This window comes from Saimiri boliviensis, chromosome 14 (genome assembly GCF_048565385.1).
Source record: "Saimiri boliviensis isolate mSaiBol1 chromosome 14, mSaiBol1.pri, whole genome shotgun sequence".
Classification (NCBI taxonomy): domain Eukaryota; kingdom Metazoa; phylum Chordata; class Mammalia; order Primates; family Cebidae; genus Saimiri; species Saimiri boliviensis.
The window spans coordinates 76200395-76218594 of record NC_133462.1 but is presented as its reverse complement, the minus strand read 5'-3'; positions in this window follow the sequence as shown (position 1 = coordinate 76218594).

Genomic DNA, 18200 nt, shown 5'->3' with positions numbered 1-18200 from the left:
CCCACTACTCAGGAGACTGAGGCAGGAGAATCGCTTGAACCTGGAAGGCGGAGGTTGCAGTGAGCCGAGATCTCAACACTGCACTCCAGCCTGGGTGACAGAGTGAGACTTCATCTCATAAAAAAAAAAAGGAGCTGGAAGCTGGATAACATATCTAAGATTATGTACCTAAGATATGGTAGCATTGGGGCCCAGTGCAGTGACTCATGCCTGTAATCCCAGAACTTTGGGAGGCCGAGGCAGGTGGATCACTTGAGGTCGGGAGTTCGAGACCAGCCAGGCTGGGTGTTTTTAATCCTGGAAGAAGTGACAGAGGTAGGCCAAATAGCACTATGGGCTGGGTAAAGTATTAATAACTTGCAAACTGTTTTCACAAGTTATCTCATGTGAGACAAATAACATGGTTTGCACATCTCATCCTTGGAAACTCAAGTAGTTGACTTGCCCAGGGACTAGTGAGCATAGAATGTAACCCCCAAACCTCCAAATGAAGTGTCCTCAACCTTTACCTGCATTCTAGAAGCAGAAACATATTTTTAAGTTTTGTTTATGGGTTTTCAAAGACACGTGTATTCTGAATTTAAACTAATAAAGGCAAAGCTGCTCTGATCCAAGGAGCTAAGGACTCCCGAACTTGTGGACCCCAGGGGGGTGCTGTCCACAAGTTGACCTAAGGGAGCCTAGGTGCAATCAACTGCTTTTTAGTCTGACCAGAACTTTCCAAGCCTTTATAAGCCTCATGGACGCTCACCTTGGCGTCCTGTCTCCCCTCAAGCCGTCACCGTGGCATTTACCTTTTGTGCGGCAAAGCTGGCTATTTCCCGCCTTCCCGCTCCACGACCACCGCGAATCCTTCAAAACTGCTTTCTCTAAGAAAGTTACCCAACTCCAAATGGGATTGTACTCTCTCTTTCTGGTGATTGCCCTGGGACCAGCCTAAAGTGATTGTTGAGCGCTTAAAATACTATGCGCTACACATAGTGAATGGTCTGTGACCCAGAGGGAGAGAAAGGAGAAACAGGTGATGAGCAGGTGGAGTGGTAAGAAACAGGTGCAGCTTGTGATCCCAACGTGTCCGTCAATTCTCTCCATAAGCCAGGGCCGGCGGCAGCTCCCCGGAAGGTCCCAGCGTCCGAGGAACCAACCCTCCGAGCGTGGCTGTGGCTGCGCCTGCCTCCTCCAACCCTCCGGAGAGGCTGGGCTGCTGCGGGAGTCAGTCCCGCGCGGAGTCTGGAGGGCGGAGGCACCTGCCCACCCGAGAAGGCAGCGCCCCCGCGGCTGGCTAGAATGAATGAAGCCGTACGGGACAGGCCGCAACCAAGGAGCTAGCGAGGCTCGCCTCCGTGTGGGGTGGCTCAAACGGCTGCGAGCGATGGACAGATCACACCTCCTTTTGTCTAGCACTGCGGGAGGAGAAAAACTGCTCGGTATTGGTGAATTCTGATAAATCTTCCGGGGAACTGCAACTTCCTTCTTTAAGAACCCAAGCTGCAAATTTTTAAAAACATTTTTGTTTTTCAAACATATATTCCCTTTCATTTACCCTGATGTGGCTGGCTCTGGGTCCTCGCTGCTGAGGCTCTTCCGCTGTTCCAGCTCAGGACCTCTAAGGTATGTGGGCTCCTCTGCTGCCCCCATCCCCCAACCCTACCACCTGTTCGTAGGCGTCAGCACGACCTGCTATCGCACCCACGCTACCTCTTGAGTCCCTTTTCTCTATTTTGCTGTCTTTAGTTTGTATAGGGCCAGGGAGCCAGTGTCAAACTTCTCAGAATTGGTTAATAAATAACACTAGTAAATAGCCCAAGAAATCCTCATATGAATTAAGAAGTGGCTGAGCTCTTGTACAATGAATTTTAAAACCACTCAAATACCTTTTTAAAATTATCATTCTTTTAAATGGTGCCAAAATACACATAACATAAAATCTTTAGGTTTTTTTGTTTTGTTTTGTTTTGTTTTGTTTTGTTTTGTTTGAGACAGAGTCTCACTGTCTCCCAGCCTGAAGTACAGTGGCACCATCTCTGCAATCTTGGCTCACTGCAACCTCCACCTCCCAAGTTCAAGCGATTCTCCTGCCTCAGCCTCCCGAGTAGTTGGGACTACAGGTGCATGCCACCATACCCAACTAATTTTTTTTTTTTTTAGTAGAGAGGGGGTTTCACCATGTTGTCCAGGCTGGTCTTGAACTCTTGACCTCAAGTGGTCCACCCGCCTTGGCCTCCCAAAGTGCTGGGATTATAGGCATGAGCCACCTCACCTGGCCAATATGGGCAATCTTGACCTTTCTTTCTTTCTTTCTTTTTTTTTTTTTTTTTTTTTTTTGAGACAGTTTCACTCTTGATGCCCAGGCTGGTGTGCAATGGTGTGATCTCGGCTCACCGAAACTGCCGCCTTCCAGCTTCAAGCCATTGTCCTGCCTCAGCCTCTTGAGTAGCTGGGATTACAGGCATGTGCCACCATGACCAGCTGATTTTATATTTTTAGTAAAGATGGGGTTTCTCCATGTTGGTCAGGCTGATCTCAAACTCCTGACCTCAGGTGATTCACCCGCCTTGGCCTCCCAAAGTGCTGGGATTACAGATGTGAGCCACCATGCCTGGCCAGTCTTGACCATTTTAAAGTATATAGTTTAGTGACATTAAGACAGTTCACATTGCCGGGCGCGGTGGCTCAAGCCTGTAATCCCAGCACTTTGGGAGGCCGAGGCGGGTGGATCACGAGGTCGAGAGATCGAGACCAACCTGGTCAACATGGTGAAACCCCATCTCTACTAAAGATACAAAAAATTAGCTGGGCATGGTGGCGCGTGCCTGTAATCCCAGCTACTCAGGAGGCTGAGGCAAGAGAATTGCCTGAACCCAGGAGGCGGAGGTTGCAGTGAGCCGAGATCGCGCCATTGCACTCCAGCCTGGGTAACAAGAGCGAAACTCCGTCTCAAAAAAAAAAAAAAAAAAAAAAAAAAAAAAAAAAAAAAAAAAAAAGACAGTTCACATTGTTGTGCAATCGTCATCACCATCCATCTCTGGAACTCTCATCTTGCAAAACTGAAACCCCATGCCCATTAAACACCTTTCTATTCTCTTCTCTCCCCAGTTCCTGGAAACCACCATTCTACTTTATGTCTCCCATGAATTTGACAACAGTATGTACCTCATGTAAGTAGAATCATACAGTTTTTGACTTTTTGTGACTGGCTTATTTAATTTAACACACTGTTCTCAAAAGTTCATGCATATTGTAACAAGTGTCAGAACTTCCCTCTGTTTTAAAACAGAAGAATATTCCATTATATTCTTGGACAAAGACCACATTTTCTTTGTCCATTCATCCATCAAGGGACAATTGGGTTTTGGCTTTTGTGACTAATGTTGCTATGAAAATGATTGTGCAGATATCTCTTTAAGACCCTGCTTTCAGTTCTTTTGGGTATATACTCAGAAGCAGAATTGCAGAATCACATGGTAATTCTATTCATAATTTTTTAAGGAGCTGCCATACTGTTTTCTACAGTGGCTGTACTGTTTTATATTCCCACCAACAGTGCACAAGATCTCCAATTTCTCCAAATTCTCACCCACACTTGTTATTTTTCTGTCAGATGCCTTTTTTGCTAATTTATTCGTTCTCAGTTGTCTTTTAGATAGTGAAAATTACTGGCTTTCAGATCTCTGGATTGGTGGGGGTATTTCCAACATGAATCAATAAGTTAAGCAGATATGTTTCACTTCAGATAGTAGTTGTGATAATACAAATTGTATATATGTATATATTTTGAGATGGAGTCTCGCTCTGTCGCCCAGGCTGGAGTGCTGTGGCCCAATCTAGGTTCATTGCAATACTCGCCTCCCAGTTTAAGCAATTCTCCTGCCTCAGAGGCTCCTTCAGAGGGATTATAGGGACCCACCATCATGCCCAGCTAATTTTTGTGTTTTGTAGAGACAGGGTTTCACTGTGCTGGCCAGGCTGGTCTTGAACTCCTGGCCTCAGATGATCCGCCTGCCTTGGCCTCCCAAAGTGCTGGGATTCCAGGCGTGAGCCACGATGTCCAGGCAAAAATCATATTTTAAATGTAAAAATAACTAGCTATTTAAAAGAAGCCTACAATGGATTCTTTTAAAATATCTTTTGAAAATTAACTTATTACAAAATAATAGTTGTTCATTGTAGAAAATTCGGAAATTATAGAAAAGTAAATAAGAGTCACCAATAATGCCACTGTCCAGAGATCATTTTAATGAACATGTTGGTGCATCCCCTCCATTCCATATATGTATATATACACATACATTCACACATACATATCTATCTATGTATCCACACTGTGGTTTCTAAAAATTGTCGTCATTCCATTCCTACAGTTTGGTAACCTGGTTTTCTCATTTCATAATTTGTTAAGAGCATTTTCCCATGTCATCATATCTTAACATAATCTTCAGATACATAGTATCTAGTAGCTTTATAGTAAGAATCCATAAAAATATAATCACGCATTATCTGCTTGAGAGGTTTTCATGTACTTGACTTTCTTGGGGATACTACAGAGTTTAAAAAAAAAATTAAGACAGATGCTGTGGCTCCTGATATAATCGACGAGGCTAAAATGGGAGGATCACTTGAGGCCAAGAATTTGAGACCAGCTTAGGCAGCATTATAAGACCACCTGGCTCAAAAAAAAAGTAAATAAATAAACCTGTTATTAGTTTTTACAGGAGCATTGGTAGGTAGACTCCTTTCCAAAAGTGTTACCGCCATTTCACAGATGTGAAAGACACCCACAGAGGATCTCTAGATCCTGGATTCTAAATGGCAGGACTATGGGCAACAATATTTGTATGGGAAAGAGACATGTAGAATAGGCTAATTCAATGTGGCATTCAAACTCAGAGAAGGAAGAAAATCCATAATTTGGGCAAAAACTCTTTAAATATATGAAGGCGAACTGGAGGTTTATTAATTGTTCTATAATTCCAATGAGCAGCTTTTGCCTCAGAATTAAATGACAGTTAACAGTAATCCCAGTGATGTTTTGACATTATCAGACCTTCTGGTACTCATGCCTTCATGTGTGTGTTTTATAGGGCAATTAATAAATGTTGTCAGTGTGCTTGAGATCCTTCTGAAACACTTGGGGAGGCTATTGTCACTGCTGCAGCTTTGTGTGTCTTGAGTCTTACAAATGATTTACCACTTACTAAATCTGAAATCCAAATTGTGGATTTGGCTCTGCTGTTGCCAGCTAACAGAAGCTATAACACTGGAAAAAGTTAAGAAGCTATCATAGACTGCTTCATTGTCTAACTTTATCCAGGATAATCACTAGAAAAACGAATCCTGGATTTATAGGTCAAAAACTGTGATAGAATGTTTGCATTATGGCCAGGCACGGTGGCTCACACCTGTAATCCTAGCACTTTGGGAGGCCAAGGTGGGTGGATCACCTGAGGTCAGAAGTTTGAGACTAGCCTGACTAACGTGGTGAAAAAAAAAAAAAGAATGTTTGCATTATTTAAAAATAAAATAGAATATTTGTTATATTCCACATGAAAAGAAGTCTTCATCAGATTTTTATTTTTTATTTTTATTTTTATTTTTTTTTAGATGGAGTCTTGCTCTGTCGCTCAGGCTGGAGTATAGTGGTGAGATCTCGGCTCACTACCACCTCCGCCTCTCGGGTTCAAGCCATTCTCCTGCCTCATCCTCCCAAGTAGCTGGGACTACAGGTGCCCAACACCACACTCAGCTAATTTTTATATTTTTAATAGAGACAGGGTTTCATTATATTGGCCAGGCTGGTCTTGAACTTCCGCCCTTCTGTGATCTGCCCACCTCAGCCTCCCAAAGTGCTGGGATTACAGGCATAAGCCACTATGCCTGACTTTCATCATATATTTTAAACTTGATATATTTGAGTAAACAATTTTTTTTACTATAAATTACAATTTAAGTAATAATTCCTAATAAAATTAAATGATAGATTACAGTTGCTGTTGTTGTTTTTTTAAGATGGGGTTTCACCATGATGGCCAGGCTGGTCTTGAACTTCTGACCTCAGGTGATCCGCCCACCTCAGGCTCCCAAAGTGCTAGGATTACAGGCATGAGCCACCGCGTCCGGCCAGATTACAGTTTTCTAAGTATTATCTTTCTTCTTTCTTTTGTCTTCCCCCAAACCATAAAAGAAGAAAAAAACCCCACAATATATAGACATATATAAAGGTATAAACTTTTTTTTTTTTTTTTTGAGATGGAGTTTCGCTCTTGTTACCCAGGCTGGAGTGCAATGGCGTGATCTCGGCTCACCGCAACCTCTGCCTCCTGGGCTCAGGCAATTCTCCTGCCTCAGCCTCCTGAGTAGCTGGGATTACAGGCACATGCCACCACGCCCAGCTAGTTTTTTGTATTTTTAGTAGAGACGGGGTTTCACCATGTTGACCAGGATGGTCTCGATCTCTCGACCTCGTGATCCACCCGCCTCGGCCTCCCAAAGTGCTGGGATTACAGGCTTTAGCCACCACGCCCGGCCTAAAGGTATAAACTTATAGGAAAGTGTGAGAATGTGCTGTTGCCGCTGCATTGTAGATTCAGACTACAAGTAGTGACATCATAATTCTTCATGATCACATCTGCTAGCAAAGTTAACTGAGAGTCCCAATATTTTCATCTTATACTTCATCAGGAATAAGATGAAACCCCTTGGGCTGGGCGCGGTGGCTCATGTCTGTAATCCCAGCACTTTGGGAGGATGAGGCAGGTAGATCATGAGGTCAAGAATTCGAGACCAGCTTGGCCAACATGGTGAAATCCTGTCTCTACTAAGAATACAAAAATTAGCTGGGCATGGTGGCACATGCCTGTAATCTCAGCTACTCGGGAGGCTCAGGCAGGAAAATCGCTTGGACCTGGGAGGTTTAGGTTGCGGTGAGCTGAGATTTTGCCACTGCACTCCAGCCTGGTGACAAAGCGAACTCCATCTCTTTTTTTCTTTTTTTTCTTTCTTTTTTTTTTTTTTTTTTTTTGAGATGGAGTTTCGCTCTTGTTACCCAGGCTGGAGTGCAATGGCGCGATCTCGGCTCACCGCAACCTCCGCCTCCCGGGTTCAGGCAATTCTCCAGCCTCAGCCTCCTGAGTAGCTGGGACTACAGGCATGTGCCACCATGCCCAGCTAATGTTTTGTATTTTTAGTAGAGACGGGGTTTCACCATGTTGACCAGGATGGTCTCGATCTCTTGACCTCGTGATCCACCCGCCTCAGCCTCCTAAAGTGCTGGGATTACAGGCTTGAGCCACCGCGCCCAGCTTGCGAACTCCATCTCAAAAGAAAAAAAAAAAGATGCGATCCCTCAAAGTGTCACTGATAATCCAGCATTATCTAATTAGCACATTTGATCCATCATCCAGTTTTGCGATACATTCAAATATACTATTTTACAGGGTTTTATAATATAAACATAGAATTTAAAATACATTAGAAACAAAGTATTTCAAAAATATTAGAAGTGGAAAGATGCTGGGTATAGTGGCTCACACCTATAATCCCAGCGCTTTGAATGGCTGGAGCAGGAAGATCACGTGAGGCTTAGAGTTCAAGTTCAGGGTGGGCAACAAAGCAGAGACCCTGTCTCTGCTAAATAAATAAATAAGCATCTGGACATGGTGGTGCACACTTGTAGTTCCAGCTACTTGGGAGGCTGAGGTAGGAGGATCACTTGAACCAGGAGCTGGAGTCTGCAGGGCTATGATCGAAACCTGGGTGACAGAGCAAGATCCTGTCTCAAAAAAAAAAAAAAAAAAAAAAAAAAAAAAAAAAAAAAAAAAGAAAATAATTGGGAAGTATTATAAATCAATTATTCTAATTCTCTCAATTTACAGATAAGGAAATGGAGGTCTAAAGGGGTAAACAACTTGCTTAAAGGCAAATTTCTTTCTTTCTTTCTTTCTTTTTTTTTGAGATGGAGTCTTGCTCTGTTGCCCAGGTTGGGGTGCAGTGGCACAATCTCAGCTCACTGCAACCTCTGCCTCTCAGGTGCAAGCGATTCTTCTACCTCAGCCTCCTGAGTAGCTGGGACTCCAAGTATGCACTACCACATCCAGATAATTTTGTATTTTTAGTAGAGATGGGGTTTCACCATGTTGGCCAGGCTGGTCTTGAACTCCTGACCTCAGGTGATCCACCCTTCTCGAACTCTCAAAGTGCTAGGATTACAGGCATGAGCCACCACGACCGACCTAGAAAAGTTTTTTTAAAATATTTTTCTCTATTTATTTTTTTCCCTCAATGTTGATGATGTCATTCTTTTTACATTCAAATGCATCTCTGCTGCTTTATTTATATATTCAGGCTTAATACAATGACTGGGTTATCTTTAATACTGCTTGTTTCAAAAATTCTTTATTATTATTTGCATTCTTCTTTTCATGATTTTTATTACACATCTAGGGAAAAAGTAAAATATGGAGGATAATAAAGGGAAAAAAGAGAATGACATTGCTCAGAACTTGTTATTATGCCATTATTTTAGGTTTTTCTCTATTCTTTTCCATCTTACTGCTTAACTGTGTGATTCATTGGAAAGAGGCAGAACTTGGTAAGAAAATCAGAAGAACTTAGCACTGTTTGATTTCTATCATCAGGAAGTAATCCCTCCTTTCTTTGAAGGAGAGTCTCTCTTCCCTCCCTCCCGGGGTATGAGTTTAGGAGGGCTCTGAAGCTGGGCATATGACCCTAGAAGAATCAATAAAAGTACTTCACCTCCTGACCAGTGTTTGGGCGGGATATAGGCACAAGACCCACGTAAATCAATCAGAGCCTTTCCCCAGTTTCCCTCCACCTACAGTTTATTGGGGGAAGAGCCCATCCTTCTCTGGTGGCCAAAGAAGAGCCAGGAGCTGCTGGCCGCTGTGGTTACAGCTTTGTGAAGAAGCCAATCTGAAAGAAAGAAGCTAATACTCACAGAGAAGTAAAAAATAGAAGACAGAGTTCTGACGTTTTTGAGATGCTGTTCAGCCCTGCCTTTCCTGAGATTTCATTACACAAGTAAGAATTCTCTTCAAGCTGGCTTTCATTGAAAGCTTTTTTAAAAGGAGTGATTGATATAGGCCTCTTGGGCTGGGCATGGTGGCTCATGCCTATAATCCCAGCACTTTAGGAGACCGAGGCAGGTGGATCAACTGAGGTCAGGAGTCCAAGACCAGCCTGGCCAACATGGTGAAACCCCATCTCTACTAAAAAATCCAAAAATTAGCCGAGTATGGTGGCAGGTGCCTATAATCCCAGCTACTGGGAGGCTGAGGCAGGAAGAATTGCTTAAACCTGGAAGGCGGAGGTTGCAGTGAGCTGAGATAGTGCCACTGCACTCCAGGCTGGACAGCAGAGCGAGATTCTGTCTCTAAAATAAATAAATGAATAAATAAATATCTTGTCGTCTGGCATAGATCACAAGATAATCAATCTTTCCAAAGCAGCAGAGCGTGGCTTAGGTCCCTAGTGAAAAAAAACTGAGGGGTCCTCCGGTGAGGCCAGGTTTATATCGATATGCAATATATTTGGTTCCCAGAACCCCTTCCAGACTGCTGCACCCCAGGTATTTGTAAAGAATTTCCCTCCCCCTCCTATTAGCCTTGATTCTTTCCTCTTCCTGACCCAGATGTCAGCTTCTATTGAGATCTAAGTGTCTTGAGCTCTCCGTTCCCTTATTACAGCCTTCTTGGATCTCATATAATCTAACTTCACTGCAGTTACTCCACTGGACTGCTGCCTAGTACATCTGGAGGCCAAGATCTAAAATATTGTTCTGAGACCTCCAGGAATATCAGCTTCCTTCCTTCTTCCCCGTTCAAGAGAAATGGCCTCGTTGAACTCTTCTGAGGGATGACCTCAGTGTCTTTTTCAAATTAGAAAGAAAGATGAGTTTTATCCCAACTCATGCTTGCCTCCTTATCCATGACATATAGACAATACCCTCTCACTGAGAACTCTGCCAAGCTTACCTGAATAGGAGCTGATTCCTAAGTGTTTATTCCTAAGGAATTTATTAGGTGGATTAGAGAGAGTATATTCCTCTGCCATCAACCTGATAGCATGAGAGGGATGCTGTTCTCTTTTTATTTATTTATTTATTTATTTATTTTTATTTTTTTATTTTTTTAAGATGGGGTTTCACCATGATGGCCAGGCTGGTCTTGAACTCCTGACCTCAGGTGATCCACCCACCTTGGCCTCCCAAAGTGCTAGGATTACAGGCATGAGCCATTGCGCCTGGCAAGAGATGCTGTTCCCTCTAGAAACTTGAACTTGAGCATGCACAAAAACTCTTCCTTTACTACCTTGTGGACCAGCTGAGAGCAATTTGGAACATTCAAACAAGACTTTACCAGAGATTTCTGAATAACAAAAGGAAAACAAGCAGAGAGGGAAATAAGAATCTAGATCATCTGATATCAAGTTACAGCTCTTGCTCATGGCCTGAAGAACTCCTCCTTCAACCTGGGCAACAGAGTGAGACCCTATCTCAAAAATAAATAAATAGGGTCAGCGCAGTGGCTCATGCCTGTAGTCCCGGCATTTTGCGGGGGCCGAGGCGGGCGGATCATGAGGTCAGGAATTCAAGACCAGCCTGGCCAACATGGTGAAACCCTGTCTCTACTAAAAATATAAAAATTTGCCGGGCCTGTAGCGCAAACCTGTAATTCCAGCTACTTGGGAGGCTAAGACATGAGAATCACTCCACCTGGAAGGTGGAGGTTGTGGTGAACTGAGATTGTGCCACTGCACTCCAGCCTGAGTGACTGAGTGGGACTCCGTCTTGACAAAAATAAAATAATAAATAAATAGGGGTGGGCATGGTGGCTCACACTGGTAATCCCAGCACTTTGGGAGGCTGGGAGCGGGGAAAATCACCTGAGGTCAGGAGTTTGAGACTATCCTGGCCAACATGGTAAAACCCTGTCTCTACTAAAAATACAAAAATTAGCTGGCCATGGTGGTGTGTGCTTGTAGTTCCAGTTACTCAGGAGACTGAGGCAGGAGAATCGCTTGAACCCAGCAGGTGGAGGTTACAGTGACCTGAGATCGTGCCATTGCATGATTCCTGGGTGACAGAGTGAGATTCTGTCTCAAAATGAATGAATAAATAATAACTCCTACATTAACTGCATATAATCTGGTGCACTCAAGAGATTCCACCTTTTTATCTTTTTTTTTTTTTTTTTTTTTTTTTTTTTGAGACGGAGTCTTGCTCTGTCACCAGGCTGGAGTGCAGTGGCGCAATCTTGGCTCACTGCAAACTCTGCCTCCCGGGTTCAAGCGATTCTTCTGCCTCAGCCTCCCGAGTAGCTGGGACCACAGGCACGTGCCACCACGCCCGGCTAATTTTTATATTTTTAGTAGAGACGGGGTTTCACCATGTTGACCAGGATGGTCTCGATCTCTTGACCTCGTGATCCGCCCACCTTGGCCTACCAAAGTGCTAGGATTGCAGGCGTGAGCCTCCACGCCCTGTTCAGCTTTTTATCATTCTTATCCTTTCCATCTTGGATTTCCTGCCCCCTTCTGGAGAAAGAACTCCAAAGAATATCAACCCACGAACCAGTAGTGAGTAGTTGCAGTACATCAGGGCTCATGGACTTTGCGAAGTCTTAAGAACATGCCTGGATATAAGATCTTGGGCAAAAGTGAACATCTTTCAAATGGAGCAAGAGCTTCAACCACAAATACTCCCCTCAGTGCAGAAGCCATTGCTCTATTGAAAAATGTATGGGAAGTTGTCAAAGAAGAGAATTGGTCTCTCAGCTTTGATTGTATAACCAACTAATCCACAACTTTAGTGGCCTTAAAACAGTCACCAGTATTTCTCATAATTCTGTGGGTTGACTGGGCAGTTATTTTGGTCTAGATCAGCTCACCTGGGGCTGGATGGTCTAGAATGGTCTCATGCACAATCTTTCAGTTGGCCGGCTATTGGTCCAGAGCCTCAGCTTGAACAACTCGATTCTACTCCATGAAGTCACTCATTCTTCAGGAAACGAGTCCAGGCTTCTTCACATGGCCATCACAGGTTTCCAGAAAGAGCAGCAAGAAAGGGTGTGTCCTGATGCACAAGCTCTTTACAAGTCTTTGCTTGTGTCACATTTGCTATTGTACCACTGGCCAAAGCAAGCCACAGGGCCAAGCTCAGTTAGTGTGGGAAAGGCCAAGCAAAGGCATGGATATTGACAGCGTAATGATTATGACAATTTTTGTAAAAAATCTGCCACAGTTGGGAAGGAGGGAGGGATCAGGGAAGGAAGAAAAGGAGGGAGATCCAGGGACTTTATGGTGCTGCAGCCTCTATGACTCTGGTCTATTATTCTGTTGAGGTGAGTAGGCTGTTGGCACAAGCTTAACTTCGAAGGAGCCCAGAGCATCTGTGGAAGCACCTATGGCTGTGTTTGAGCCTGTGGAAAAATTACCCTCAGAGGTTTCTGCTTCCTGGGTTTGTTTGTTTGTTTGTTTGTTTGTTGAGATAGTCTCTCTCTGTCTCCCAAGCTGGAGTGCAGTGGTGTAATCTTGGCTCACTGCAACTTTCGCCTCCTGGGTTCAAGCAATTCTCCTGCCTCAGCCTCCCGAGTAGCTGGGACTATAGGCACATGCCACCACACCTGGCTAATTTTAGTATTTTTAGTAGAGACAGGATCTCACCATGTTGTCCAGGGTGGTCTCGAACTCCTGACCTCAAGAGATTTACCTGCCTTGGCTTCCCAAAATGTTGGGTTTATACAGGCGTGAGCCACCTGGCCTGGCCAGTTATCTGTTCTTTGTAAATTGACTCCTACCACCAAAGAAAAATCATCCCCATACCCATTCCTCCTACCTCACTCAAGAATGTTCTTATTTAGTTAAACCCACTCTCTAGCTGGAGGCTCTTTAAGTAGTTTTGGATTTGGTTGCCCAGTGTATTATTTTATGTCCCTCACCTTCCAATAAGAGAGCTGTCTTACTGACCAAGGGTGGGCCCATGATTTGGTCCTGGCCAATAAGAAAACCTCTTCACCCTGGCTGCAGCCAGTGGTTCAGGATGGCCATGTGACTCATGCTGGTCCAATCAGAGAGACCTTGCTACTTGGACAGATTGTCCGGCTTTGGGATCACAGTACTGGTAGAAAGTGAAGTTGGGACTATATATAGGAGGCGAAAATAGGTCAAAACACAAAGAAAGGCAAAGATAGGCAGAGCTAAGAGACGGAGAGGTTGTTTGAGCTCCCGGATCTAGCTAGGAGGAAGAGCATTGAAAATATATAGTAACATTAAGCTACTTTGAATTGGGTTTTTATCACTGGCAACGAGAATCCTAACAAAAAGACCAGATGGAAGGTCAAAGCAGAAAAACTCCTTTTCTTTGATGAGGATGATGGTAATGGTGGGAATAGTTAAGTTGGCATCAGGTCCCCTTGTTATTATATTCCACTGACTTCTCTCTAGGAGCCCGATCATTGAGAGCCAGTTAAGGGCCTTATATTCTACTGATTGATGCCAAATGAATAGGACTTAACCAAGAGAGCAAATTGCCTCACTAACTGATTGATTGATTGATTGAGACAGGGTCTAGCTCTGTAGCCCAGGTTGGAGTGCAGTGACATGATCTCAGCTCACTGAAACCTCTGCCTCCTGGACTCAAGCCATCCTCCCACCTCAGCCTCCCAAGTAGCTGGGACTACAGGCATGCGCCGCCAAGCCCGGCTAATTTTTGTACTTTTGGTAGAGGTGAGATTTCGCCTTGTTGCCCAGACTGGTCTTGAACTCTTGGATTCAAGTAATCACCCGCTTTGGCCTCCCAAAGTGCTGGGATTATGGTGTGAGCCACCTCTACCTAGACTGCTTTAATTTTTCCTTCCCGACTCTGTCTCCTCATCTAGTTTTGGAACATTTACTCTGGAAAGCAACTCTTGAATCAAACCTGACATAAACTATTAACTAGCTACATCAACTTTCAAAATTAAACAGACTGTCCAGTGCTTGGGATACCAGAAGACCATGAAGAATCACAGGCCAGATTTCTTAGGAATTGCTTCTTAACTTAATTTGGGCATCATTCAGTAGGAAAAGAATGCCAAGCCAGACTTGATATTAAACAGAGGCCGGAAGATATAAATAACTCAAATAAAGCAAATCAAGAATCACCATCTCACTAGTAGGAGGAGAGAAAATAAAGTGAAAAATAAGAAGGAAAAAACCAGACTGTGAACTTTTGAAGGGAAATATTATTTGCAAGTGACAGACACTGAATAAAATCAAGTACAATGAGATGCTCAGTGAACATTACAAAAAAACACACAAAACAGGAGCTATTTAAAGGCAAACTAATTATGAGATGTTGACAGATATAAAATGCTACCTGAGTTAGACAAGAAAACCTGAATGGGAAGCTAGGATAGTAGGTTTCTATTTCAGGGCCTTTCTCTGAAATATAACCACACTCACTAGTGATAAATTTTAAATGAGCAAGTCCTAAAAAATTTTTTTTCACAAGAATATAAATGAAGAAATACATGAGTTATTGTCAAAGACTTTGGTACATCTCACCCTAGAGTAAGACTTTTATGCCAAATTGGTTTGTAGACAACCAAAGCTAAATATAGCCAGAGGTTACTTTGGGGGTACAGTATCCCTTAGCTACTCTCTGATACTAATTAGAATGTTAATAAAGAGAACGTTAGACATTCTTAGAACACCTTTAAAAACACATTGACTGGGCACGGTGGCTCATGCCTGTAATTTCAGCACTTTGGGAGGCTGAGGCTGGTGGATCACAAGGTCAGGAGTTTGAGACCATCCTGGCCAACATAGTGAAACCCTGTCTCTACTAAAAATACAAAAATCAGCCAGGCATGATGGTGCGTGCCTGTAGTCCCAGCTACTTGGAGGCTGAGGCAAGGAGAATCGCTTGAACCTGGCAGGTAGAGGTTGTGTTGAGCCGAGATTGCGCCACTGCACTCCAGCCTGGGCAACAGAGCAAAAATCTGTCTCAAACAAAACAAACAAACAAACAAACAAAAAGCACTGGCTCACAGGTGAATGCATATATCCAAACTCAGCAAATTGTATACATTAAATATGGGCAGTTATTTGTTAAAAAAAAAAAAACCAACAAAAACACGAGACAACACACACGTGTGTGCATGTGCTCAGGCTTGCCTTTAACCCCGTGTGTTCAACAAAAAATGTTAGCATTTCTATGAGCTTTTGGTTAACTGAGTTGGTTTAAGTAACTCTACCCCTATTAGCTCTATAAAACCTCCACTAGTTATATGCCTGAGATATCTAAGCTGAAGGAGTGGTAAATGAATCAATGGCTATTTACTTCTCAGTAGTATTACTATTTTGGAAATTAAGTCCTAACATTAATTTGGAGTTCGTAATTTGGAGGCTCATTTTAACTCATTTATTCAGCCCCTGCAGTGTACAAAGCCACAAGCCTAGGCACTAGAAATCAAATCCGTGCCTAATGGAAAGCCTTATTTATTGTTTGGGAGATAGAAGTGTCATGATTTACCAGAAAGGATATCTCTGTAGTTTCTAGTGGCAGAATGAGGAAGTTAAGGAATTGAGAGTATTTTGTTTGTTTTATTTTTACCTGTGTTACTTCCATTTCCTAAGTGGACCTTGAGGCTTTCTTTCTTTCTTTCTTCTTCTTCTTCTTTTTTTTTTTTAAATCAGAGGAAGTAAAGTGAAATAGAAGAGATCCTGTGGTGTAGAGGTTAAGAGTGTAGGCTATGAAACTGGCCTTTCTGGCTTTCTCATTTACTAGCTGTGTGACTTCGGGTGAGTCTCTTAACCTTTCTGTGCCACACTTTCATGAGTTGTATAGCAGGCATAACTGTAATGATACCTACTTCATAGGAATGTTGTGAGGATTAACGGAGTTAATATAAGTAAGTGCCTAGCAGTTACTTATGTTAATCATAAATATTACTATTGGTCAACCAATCACTTAGCTACATTCATCCCTTACATTATTTTACATTCTTGACACTCAAATAACATTATTTTTCTTTTCCTTTTTTTTTTTTTTTTTTTTTGAGATGGAGTTTTGCTCTTGTTACCCAGGCTGGAGAGCAATGGCACGATCTCGGCTCACTGCCACCTCCGCCTCCTGGGTTCAAGCAATTCTCCTGCCTCAGCCTCCTGAGTAGCTGGGATTACAGGCACGCGCCACCATGCCCAGCTAATTTTTAGTATTTTTAGTAGAGACAGGGTTTCACCATGTTGACCAGGATGGTCTTGATCTCTTGACCTCGTGATCCACCCGCCTCGGCCTCCCAAAGTGCTGGGATTACAGGCTTGAGCCACCGTGCCTGGCCCCCTTTTTTTTTTTGAGACAGACTCTCACTCTGTCACCAGGCGCCAGGCTCACTGCAACCTCCGTCTCCCGCGTTCAAGCAATTCTCCTGCCTCAGCCTCCCAAGTACCTGGGACTACAGGTGCATGCCACCACACCCAGCTAATTTTTGTATTTTTTTAGTAGACATGGGTTTCACCATGTTGGCCAGGATGGTCTCTATCTTTTGACCTTGTGATCTGCCTCAGCCTCCCAAAGTGCTGGGATTACAGGCATGAGCCACGGCGCCTGGCCTAAATAACATTATTTTTTTCAAATATAAAGCTTATTCGTGTCAGGTTCCATCAAAGGTAGGTATTCCCACAGAGAGGAGCCTGAAATAAGAGGCTAAATTCTTCCCTCAATGGCTTTAATTTTTTTATTTGCAGTTCAATTCATTTACTACCAAAAATAGTATTCAATCACTGGCTACTTTGATCAAAGGACTCAACTGCTTCATATACAAGATGAATACAATATCAACATTTTACTTCATTATAAGTTGGTACTCATGATAAATGAGTTAAGGGTATTAGAATGTTTGGAGGCCAAATGAAAGTATTATAATTAATGACATGTAAAAACATTATCTTTCTGATTATTTCCTGCCTTTCAACTTTAGAAAGACTTGACTAGAGTTTGAATTTGGACATTAAACCCAAGAAAATGAACATTTGAAGATAATTTCTCAAAGTAGAATTTGGCCAGGTCACCATACTTAGCAACAGTTTCAAAGAGAAAGATAATTGAGATTTTTAATGAGCTTTGAAACTTACCTGAAAGGTGGGATAAAAGTGTGGTGTTAAACAGTGTGAATTAATTTTAGACCGTTTGTTTAGGATACATCTAGTGGTAATATCTTTCTTTTGTACTGTAATTAGCCAGAAAATAATCTTTTCTTTAATAACTTTTTTCCTGATCTCCTTTGAGGAAATGCTGTATGGTCAGTTGTCACCTGATTGCATTGTCTGTGAAAATTGGTACTCTTAAGTTTTATTACAGTAAATCACTTCAATGCAAGAAAGAAGGTACCAATTTTTTGTTCCTCCCCTAGCTACAAGCTAGATTTTAAAAAATAGTAGCTAAGAGTTCAGAATTAGATTGTGATGATAGTTCTTTTTTCTTTCTTTTCTTTTTTGGGACAGGGTCTGCTCTGTTGCGCAGGCTGGAGTGCAGTGGTGTGATTATGGCTCACTGCAGCCTCAACCTCCTGGCTCAAGCCATCCTCCACCCTCAGCCTCCTATGTAGTTGGGACTATGGGTGCATGCCACCATGCCTAGCTAGTATTTTAATTTTTGTAGAGCTGGAGTCTCACTATATTGCTTAACCTGTTCTTGAACTCCTGGGCTCAAGTGGTCCTCTTGTCTCAGCCTTCCAAAGTGCTGCAATTACAAGAATGAGCCATTGTACCAGCCATTGAAAATAGATACTTATTTTCAATCTAATTTCAAAAGGACTATGATTTGATTGTTATCTAGAAATGGAGCCCACCTGCCATATTCTTTAAATGGCATCCATAGCTGAATTTTGTGGGAAAAAACACATTGCATTTTATAGAATATGGCCTCTACAGAGTAATGTTACTCCAAAACCATTCAGGCTATGGGAATCTTCTGCCAAATCTCAACACTGTAGAGCTAAGAAAAGAAAGAGACTCTGGGGAAGAAGAAATGAAATTAGATGAATAAATCCTAATTTGGAAGGGAGAAAAATGACAAATAGAAGAAAAATGCAAAAGGCAGAGAGGCAAATAGTTTCCGCTAATGTCTATGTCTCCTGATATTTTAGAGCTGAGATTATATATGGACAGCTAAAGCCAAAAGATGAGAAATGAAAATATCTTGA